This window comes from Jaculus jaculus, chromosome 17 (assembly GCF_020740685.1).
Source record: "Jaculus jaculus isolate mJacJac1 chromosome 17, mJacJac1.mat.Y.cur, whole genome shotgun sequence".
Lineage (NCBI taxonomy): Eukaryota > Metazoa > Chordata > Mammalia > Rodentia > Dipodidae > Jaculus > Jaculus jaculus.
This window is the reverse complement of record NC_059118.1, coordinates 5,238,574-5,249,006: the sequence shown is the minus strand read 5'-3', so window position 1 is coordinate 5,249,006 and position 10,433 is coordinate 5,238,574. Positions and strand designations below refer to the sequence as shown.

Here is a 10,433-nt window from a genome sequence, read left to right as displayed (position 1 = left end):
CATTATCACATCACCCTGCCCCACCATTTCCATGTCCCTCAGTAGAAACCCCGCCTCTGTGGTTCCATGGACGATTTCACTTAGCAGTTGGTTGGCATAGTGATCACAGAAAAAAAAAAAAAATCTGACAGCTGGAGGCCCACTCCACTGGAGGGAACACATGCCTGGTACTGAAAACCTATGGTCAGGGGGGGCCATGAGCCCTTGGGGATAACACCTGCTCACGTCTGGCTAAATGCATATATGATACTCACCAATCTGACCGATAAGCACTTCTCTCAACGACCATACCCATATATGAAAGCTACTCTCACTTTTGGTTAGAGGAGCTCCTCTTTTCAGATGGCAGTGACCTTGGGATGACTCAAAAGGCATCATGGTGCTGAGAAGAAGTGACAGAGAAGTACTCAGCACTGAAATATCTCTATCACACCTTCCAAGACTCAGGGTCCATTGCAGAAGAGGAGGTAGAAAGAATGTAAGAGCCAAAGGAAGGGTAGGACTGCTTACAATGCACTCTTCCAGACACAAAATGGGCTGGATGCCCACGACCTACACAAGACCCTCATAATAGGAGGAAAAGACGATGGCATCAAAATAAAAGAGAGCCGGGCATGGTGGCGCACGCCTTTAATCCCAGCACTCGGGAGGCAGAGGTAGGAGGATTGCCATGAGTTCAAGGCCACCCTGAGATGACAGAATTAATTCCAGGTCAGCCTGGACCAGAGTGAGACCCTACCTCGAAAAACCAAAAAAAAAATAAAAAATAAACAATAAAAATAAAAGAGAGACTGATTGAGAGGGGGAGGGGATATGATGGAGAGTGGAGTTTCAAAGGGGAAAGTGGAGGAGGGGAGGGAATTATGGTTCATTGTCTTTAATTAGGATGTTGTCAAGAAAATAAGATAAAAAATTAATTAATTAGTCATATTTTTTTTAATCTGACATGAAATGTTGGGTGGGAAGAGACGCCCGTGGCATGCTGCTGGGAGACGTGAGACCAGCTTGGGAAGGATGTATTTATGTGAGTGAACACTTCACGCTGGGATGACCTTTGCCTCCCAACTTGTAATTACGGGGGACTCCAATAATACTCTGGTAATGAGGTTTCCTTGCACTCAAAACGTTGCAAGTTCTTAGTGAAAGGACTCCATGGGAGGAAGTGTGAAGATGGACTCAGCACAGGGGAAAGCGGCCGGCTGTAAATCAAGTCATGCTGCTCTTCAGGCGGTCAGCAGGGTTGAGCCCCGAAGTGGTGGCCAATACCTGAGGCTAGGACATTTAAAGAAAAGCAATGTCAACCGAAAACGTCTGCTGTGTGGCTACTGCCATCTACTGAACGTATGCTTCCTGTCCACTTTGTAAATTTGATTTCTTTTTTATTATTTATTTACTTATTATTTATGAAGCAAGGTCTTCTCTCTAGCCCAGGCTGACCTAGAACTCACTCTGTAGCCCAGGGTGGCCTCAAACTCATGGAGATCCTCCTCCCTCAGCCTCTCAAGTGCTAGAGTTAAAGGCATGTGTCACCACTCCCAGCGTCCTGGTTTTTTGTTTGTTTTTGTTTTTGTTTTGAGGTAGGGTCTCACTCTAGCCCAGGCTGACCTGGAATTACTCTCAGGCTGGCCTCAAATTCATAGCCGCCCCCCTACCTCAGCCTCCCAAGTGCTGAAATTAAAGGTGAGTGCCACCCCGCCTGGCTTTTTCTTTCTTTTTTGGTGTGTGTGGAGGGCGGGGCGCACATGCCACAGAGCACATGTGGAGGTCTGAGGACAGCTTCAGTGGCTGCCCTCTCCCTCCACTCTGCTTTCCTCAGGGTCCCCCTTGTTATCCTGTTTGGGCATAAGCCCGCCAGCTTCCCAGTTCTGCTTTCCACTGCCTCGCTCGAGCTGCGATCACAAGCACACTCACGGCTTGCTGGGGCTCTATGTAAACGCTGGGAGTCAAACTCAGGCTTGCACGCAAGTGCCTGGAGCCACCTCCTCAGCCACTGTTTTTACTTTTTTTTTCATGCAATCTATTACCTTCTCCAAGTTTCATTAAGCTTAGAACAAATTACAGTAAAATTTTAATTAAGTCTCATGAAAACGCTTCAGCATTATAATATTGTAGTCATTTTCAGGGACCATAATGGCCTGGTTGTTGTCCTTGGGGCTCATAAAACGGCATCACTATTGTCAGCTCTTCCTAAATTTCTGCAGAAACACATTCAGATAAGTAGATTAATTGGCTGGCTTGTTTTCACTTTTATTTTGGTGGGAGGATTCGAGGTAGGGTCTCTCTCTAGCCCAGGCTGACCTGGAATTCATTATGTAGTCTCAGGCTGGCCCCAAATTCACCAGCAATCCTCCTACCTCTGCTTTCCTAGTGCTGGGATTAAAGGTGTGTGTCAACACGCCCAACTGTTACCTTGTTGTTAGCAAGAGAGAGGCAGAAAGAGAAAGAATGGGTACACCAGGGCCTTCAGCCACTGCAAACAAACTCCAGACACATGCGCCACCTTGTGCATCTGGCTAACATGGGTACTTGGGAAATCCAACCTCAGTCCTTAAGCTTCACAGGCAAGTGCCTTAACCACTGAGCCATCTCTCCAGCCCTTTACTTTTTTTGTTTGTTTATTTTGTTTATTTGTTTTGTTTTTTTCGAGGTAGGATCTCACTTTGGCCCAGACTGACCTGGAATTCACTATATAGTCTCAGGGTAGCCTCATAGTGATCCTCCTTCCTCTGCCTCCCAGTGCTGGGATTAAAGGCGTGCACCTCCACGCCCAGCTCTGTTTTTACTTTTTATTGACAATTTTTATACATGTATTTTGATCATGATCCCTTCCATTTCTTCCTCTTGATTCCTCTCCCCACTAGCCCCTTGCTCTTCCCAATTAATCCCTCTCCTACTTTGACATCTTTTTATCGTTGTTTTTGTAACTCACACCAGGGAGCAATACATGTGTGCACGTGACCTGGGCAGGTTAATTTAGCCCTAAATAGGTTGCGCTTAAGAGCTACCAAGGCTTAAATCCCTTCCACCTCTGTCTGTTTGCTTTTTTAATATTTTATTTTTATTTATTTATTTGAGAGGGAGAGATATACAGAAATAGGCAGGTAGAGAGAGTGGGCATGCCAGGGCCTCCAGCCACTGCAAATGAACTCCAGATGTGTGCACCCTCTTGTGCATCTGGTTTATATGGTCCTGGGGAGGCAAACCTGGGTCCTTTGGCTTTACAGGCAACTGCCTTAACTGATAAGCCATCTTTCCAGCCTTTTTTTTTTTTTTTTTTTTGGTGTTTCAAGGTAGGGTCTCACTCTAGTCCAGGCTGACCTGGAATTCATGATGTAGTCTCAGGGTGGCCTCAAATTCACGGCAATCCTCCTACCTCTGCCTCCTGAGTGCTGGGATTACAGGCATGCGCTGAGTTTACATGGCACTTGGGACTGAACCCGGGGCTTCGTGCATGCTAGGCGAGCGCTCTACCAACTGAGCTACAACTTCGACATCTCACCCCACTTCCTCTTCTGTGAAGTCCTGGATTTTGCCTGGTTTGGTTTGGACTGGGCGGGGACCAGTTCTGCAAGTTCTCACAACACACACAGTGTTGTTCCTTCTTCAAACACGGGTTGTTCTTTCATAGTTAGCTTTGGTCTATGACTGTACCACCCTGTACCCATCTTATCACTATCTGACTCCACACAAGACCTTTGTGCACTGGTCCACTCTATATTCTCTTGCCCTTGGCAAATGGTTCTTCAAAATCAAGGTTAAGGGCTGGGGAGATGGTTCAGTGGTTACAGATGCTTGCTAGCAAAGCCTGCCAGCCTGGGTTCAATTCCCCAGCACCCATGTAAAGCCAAAATGCATACAGTGGCATGTGTGTCTGGGTTCATTTGCAGGAGTAGGAGTCCCTGGTGTTTTCTCTCTCTCACTCTCACTCTCAAATAAATAATTTTTTGTTTTGCTTTGTTTTGTTTTTCGAGGTAGGGTTTCATTCTAGCTCAGCCTGACCTGGAATTCACTATATATTCTTAGGGTGGCCTTGAACACATGTCAATCCTCCTACCTCTGCCTCCTGAGTGCTGAGATTAAATGCATGCACCACCACACCCAGCTATCAAATAAATAAATATCTTCTTAAAAAAGAGTTATGGGAGCTGAAAAGATGGTTCAGTACTTAAGACGCTTGCCTGCAAAGCTGAATGAACCTGGGTTCACTTCCCCAGTACTCATGTAAGCCAGATGCACAGGTGGTGCATAGGGTTGGAGTTTTTTGCAGTGGCTAGAGGCCCTGATACACCCTCTTGCTCTCTCTCTCCATATGAATAAATAAAATATTTTAAAACATTATAATTCCTTCCCCACTGAGTGGTCTTGGCGCTCTTGTCAAAATCAATTAACCTTAGTCACATGGGCTTATTTATGGATTTTCAACTCTATTCCATTCATCTATTCTAATTCCACTACCGCACTACTTTGGTGACTGTAGTTTACAGTAAGGTTTGGAATCTGGCAATAACTCTTATCTCATAAGACACAGTGAAGAGTAAATGAGAAGCAGATGCTGTGAGAGTGTGTACTTGTAAGCTTATTTCCGCTTGTACCACGTCCTAAAACTGATGCCTTCATAACCCATCCTTTCTCCAAGATGCTCTACTTGGATGCAAGTGTTCTTGAAGTAAAAAGCGAGCTAACTTCACTTTGTAGAACGACGCCTAGATGCAAAGGTCCAAAGGAGACAGGAACCACAAAGACCTTTCCTGCTCAGGAGTTGGCTGGCTTTGGAGCAGCTGTGTGGATTTCAATAGACTCTGCAACTGAAGATACAATGTCATTTTGCTCAGATCACATAAACCACAGAGACAACTGATGTTAGGGGTATGTACGAAATACCCGTGTTCAGGTCTCCAGGCCACGTAAAAGCTAGAAACTGTAAGGCCAGCACAGCTAAGGTGAGATGGGAGCCAGAGATGGCAAAAGGTCCCGGAAGCTCCCAGCCCAGTGGACAAAAGAGATCCGGCTTCCAACAACGTAGGGGAAGAGAGCCAACCTCCGAAAGTTGTCCTCCGCGCCCCACGCGTGCTGGGCCACATGAGAGCCTGTACTCACACACATGAGCACTCACACACACTCGTGTGCAGTTTTTAAAAATGACATCAACGCAAGGTGGCACACGCATCTGGAGTTCGTTTGCAGCAGCTGAAGGCCCTGGCACACCCATTCTCTCTATCTGCCTCCCCCGCCCCGCCCTCAAATACTAAATACATAAATATGTTTTTAAAAGACATCAAAACACAGATGTGGTCCCATTTTTCACCTGCCCTTGTATCCATACCCTTTGCCATGTGGTACAGTTTGAATGTAAAGTGTACCCACGTGTCTGAGCCCATGCGTGGGCACCACCATTTGAGAAGACTGTGGCTTTCTAGAGATGGGGCCTCCCTGAAGGAAGGGAGTTGCAGGGGTGAGCCCTGAAGTTTTGTAGCCCAGCCTCACCTCCTGTCTGCTCTCTGCTTCCTACCTGTGGGTTCGATGTGACAGCCACCTCACATTCCTGCCACCACGCCTTCCCCTTGCCTTCTGTCTGCCTCACTCTCTCCCATCAACCAACCAATAAATAAAATATTTGAGGGCTGGAGAGATGGCTTAGTGGTTAAGGTGCTTGCCTGAAAAGCCAGAACACCTCAGTTTGATTCCCCAGGACCCACATAAGCCAGATGCACAAGGTGACACATGTGTCTGGAGTTTGTTTGCAGTGTCTGAAGGACCTGGTGTGCTCATTCTCTCTCCCTCCCTCTCTCTCTCTCTCTTTCTCTCTCAAATAAATAAATAATTTTTTAAATATTTGAATTTTTTAATTTATTTTCAGACACAGAGAGAGGGAATGGGCATGCCAGGGCCTCTTGCCACTGCAAATGAACACCAGACGCATATGCCATTTTGTGCACCTGGCTTTATGTGGGTGATAAGGAATGGAACCCCGGATCATCGGGCTTTGCACCTTTAACTGCTGAGTCATCTCTCCAGCCCAAATCTGGGATTTTTAACTTTGATTTGAAAGATGGAAGGTGATAATGCATGTTGTTCATCTGGTAAAGAAATACAAGAGAACCACAAAAGGGATTCGTTTTTTTAATATCTTTCTATTTGCAAGCACAGAGAGATAGAGAGACACAGAGAAGGAATGGGTGTGCCAGGGCCTCCAGTCACTGCAAAAGAACTCCAGATACGTGTGCCACTGCACCTAGATTTACATGGGTACTGGGGAATCAAACCAGGGTCGTTAGGCTTTGCAGGCAAACACCTTAGCTGCTAAGCCATCTTGCCAGTCCATAAATGTGATTCTGGAGCAGGGGTGTGTGTGGTTTGAAACAACAACAACAAAAACAGTTCATGTGAGCCGGGCGTGGTGGCGCACGCCTTTAATCCCAGCACTTGGGAGGCAGAGGTAGGAGGATCGACGTGAGTTCGAGGCCACCCTGAGGCTACATAGTGAATTCCAGGTCAGCCTGGGCTAGAGTGAGACCCTACCTCAAAAAAAAAAAAAAAAAAAAACCAGTTCATGTGAGAACCACTCATCTCTATAGGAAGGCGTGATGGCATAACACAAGAGGCGCCCCCCATTCCCATTACCACACATCACTTTGTCTAACTTCCCAACCGAGAGGAAGCTGTGCTTGGTGGTCTCTAGGATTATAAGTAAGCCTAACAATTATGGCTTGGTTAACCAATACTGTTCTGAACTAACACAAACAGACCAGAAAAACCTAGACAAGAAAGCTCTTTTCTTTTTCCTCAAAATAGAAATGAAATCATTTTGGAAAACAAAATAACGCCTAATTTGGGTTTTGCGATGCACAAGTTAAATAATCTGGAGTTCTGGACTTCCGGCCAAGATGGCGACCACCTAGCTGCGCTGCAAATCCCGGGGAAAGAAAGATAGATGCAGATCCTAAGGAGAGAGCCACCCCATCATACCTCAGAAGGGCCCCCGGCTGAAACTAAGGAAAATTGGTGAAACAAGCAAGGGTGCTCTTTTCCTGATGAACCGGGGACCAGCACAAGGGGGAAGGAGACCAACACAGAGAAAAATCAACTCCTACCAAATCAGAGAGCCAGAGACCCAGAGGCCCCCAACACCTCATCAGTGAAGCAGACCAAAAATGAACCCAACATGGCTCAGGGAAATTTTGCGGAAGAGGGGGTGGAAAGAATGTCAGAGCCACATGTTGGGTCATGATATGCAGAGACATTTATTTTACCCATAACTGTGGGCTAACTCCACAATGCACGACCCATATACCTCAACAAAGAGGGGCCAATGGGATGGGTCACGGATGAGCCTAATACTGGTACCAAACTGACTGTATTTGCTGAATACAAAACTAATTAATAAGAAAAAATTTAAAAAATAATCTGGAGTTCTGTTGGTTGAATAACATTGAAGTCCTGGTTCTGTTTCTTCACAGGAAAATAAAACTTTAGCATTTTCGATCTGAGCTCCTTCCCTGGCCTCCTAAATTCCACTCAAGATGTTGTTTTCTCTTCCAGATATTTGTATAGGCAGCAGTGTTTAAGTAATAAGCAATGATGCTTGTCTATTACTTTTTCTTGGATTCATTTCTATAGTCTCTACTGTAATTATGTTGCTTTGCCGAGGATGGCTAAAAATGTACCTGTAGCTAGAGCTTGTAAATGCAAGAGAAATACTTGATTAGCTGCAATTAGGGGTTCCCGAAAATAAATACCAGGTGACAGCTTACACTGTTCGTCAAAGAGCATTAGCAGAGGTGAGAGGGGCATACTCTTTAAAAAAAAAAAAAAGAAAAGAAAAGAAAGGAAGGAAGAAAGAACGAAAGAAAAAACAACCAAATGAAGAAAAGTCACCAATAATGCTACCACTGAGCACTAACAGTGTCTTCCAATCCTCTTTCGTTTTTTTTTTTTTTTTCTTTTTTTGGTTTTTTGAGGTAGGGTCTCACTCTGGTCCAGGCTGACCTGGAATTAACTCTGTCATCTCAGGGTGGCCTTGAACTCATGGCAATCCTCCTACCTCTGCCTCCTGAGTGCTGGGATTAAAGGAATGCACCACCACGCCCGGCTCCAATCCTCTTTCTTGACAGATAGAACAAGTGAAGTGGTTCCAGGATCATCCCAAAGTCTTAGGGCATGCAAACTCACATTCCGTATTTCAGGTGGGGAGATGGCTCAGTCAAGCCCTTGCTGTGTGCAAGCATGAAGACCTGAGTTTGGATCCCCACAGCCCATGTAAAATACCAAGCATGAGCTGGAGAGACAGCTTAGCGGTTAAGGCGTTTGCCTGCAAAGCCAAAGGACTTCAGTTTGATTCCCCAAAACCCACATAAGACAGATGCACAAGGGGGCACATGCATCTGGAGTTCCTTTGCAGTGGCTGGAAGCCCTGGTACACTCATTCTCTCTCTGTCTCTCTCCCTCTCTCTGCCTCTTTCTCTCTATCTCAAATAAATAAATAAAAATAAAGTATTAAAAAAACTAAAATGTCGCTATAATAGCTGGGAAATGGAACCAGCCTAGATGTCCCTTAACTGATGAGTGGATAATGAAGATGTGGCACATTTATACAATGGAGTTCTACTCAGCAGTAAAGAAAAATGAAGTTATGAAATTTGCAGAAAAATGGATGGACCTGGAAAGGATTATACTAAGTGAGGTAACCCAGGCCCAGAAAGCCAAGTGCCACATGTTCTCTCTCATATGTGGATCCTAGCTACAGATGATTGGGCTTCTGCCTGAGAAGGAAAATACTTGGTAGCAGAGGCCAGTAAGTTGAAAAGGAGACATAAAGGGAAGAGAAAGGAAGGGAGGAGGATACTTAATAGGTTGATATTGTATATATGTAAGTACAATGATTGTAATGGGGAAGTAATATGATGGAGAATGGAATTTCAAAGGGGAAAGTGTGGGGGTGGGGAGGGAGGGAATTACCATGGGATATTTTTTATAATCATGGAAAATGTTAATTAAAATTTAAAAAAAAAAAAAACTAAAATATTGAGCATGTTGTCATGGATGGAGTTCAACCAGTGAGCTCTAAATTTAATGAGAAAGCCTGCCTCACAAAAACAAGGTGGAGGGCTGGAGAGATGGCTCAGCAGTTAAAGTGCTTGCCTGCAATATCTAAGAACCCAGGTTTGACTCCCCAGGACCCACGTAAAATTAGAGGCACAAAGTGGTGCATGTATCTGGAGTTCATTTGCAATAGCTGGTGCCTTTAAAACCAAGTGCCTTTAATCGTTGAGCCATCTCTCCAGCCCATGTGATTTATTTTTAAAGTGCTCTCAAGATTATTGGTATTGACCACGGGGTCATGAATGCATCAGTCTCTGTGGAGAGTTGGGTAATGCCTCAGAATACTTCCACCCTGTGGCTTTTTTAAAAAATTATTTATTTATTTATCTATCTATCTATTTACTTGCAAGCAGAGAGAAGACAGACAGACAGAGAGAATGGGTATGCCAGGGCCTCCAGCTACTGCAAAGGAATCCCAGACACATGTGCCACCCTGTGTATATCTGGTTTTACGTAGGTGCTGGGGAATTGAACTCAGGTCGTTATGCTTTGTAGACAAGCGCCTTAACCACCAAGCCCCTCCTGTTGCTTTTACATTCTTTCCACCCCCTCTTCCTCAGTGATACCTGAGCATCCGTGGCCATGTTAAGTCGACTTTGATGTTGAGCCCTCTGCAACCTCTGCGTTTCAGCTTTGGTGGGTTTTGAGCATCTACTTCCACCTCCCTGGAGTTGGCTGTCAGGCGGGCAGGGAGAGCAGCACTCGTATTTAATCCACCTCTTCCTCCGGGATGCCTCCCGGGCCCTGGCAGATGTGGTTTGTCGGCTAACTTTTCTTGTCATATTGATGGATCTATCTTGGTTCTCCCCAGTTTTCACCGTCATCTGTTAAAAAAAAAAAAAGATTTTCCAACCAACCAAGAGTGAGAGCTGCATGGGTTAAAGGGATGAGCATAGTTACTTAAGAAACTTTTTTGATGGGTATAGCTACACTTCTTAGCCAAAGACTAAGGAAGCTTCTCACTGGAGTCTATGACCTCCCTACCCATAGGAGTCTGGCTTGGTTCTCAGTACCAGGTATGAGTTCTCTCCCGCTGAGCGGGCCTCGTGTCCAATCAGAGAGCCACTGATTACCCGCACTGGCTGTGAGCCACTGTTGCACAGGTGTGTACATCTTGTCCAGCTGGCTGGTTTCCTAGCTTGCAGGATCCCTGCTTGTTCACACTGTGGGTGGCGATTATCTCCCAGCAGCTCACATAACACTATGATGGGCAGCCAGCAGTGAGCTGGCTTCCTTCTAAGTTCCAGCGTGATCTTTGTCTGCCCTGTGTCCACAACCTGTGGTGTCTTTGCAATAGGCTGACTTCATTTTTGAAAGATAGTTTTGCTGTAGGT

The 10,433-nt window shown here is 45.4% G+C and overlaps 1 non-coding gene across 1 annotated transcript; it reads right to left on the bottom strand.

Annotated features, from left to right (window-relative positions):
* Positions 1 to 2,104: 2,104 nt before the first annotated feature.
* Positions 2,105 to 2,237, bottom strand: LOC123455691. Its single transcript, XR_006634074.1, has one exon. It is a non-coding gene; the product is annotated as a small nucleolar RNA SNORA33 (small nucleolar RNA).
* Between the last annotated feature and the right edge of the window lie 8,196 nt (positions 2,238 to 10,433).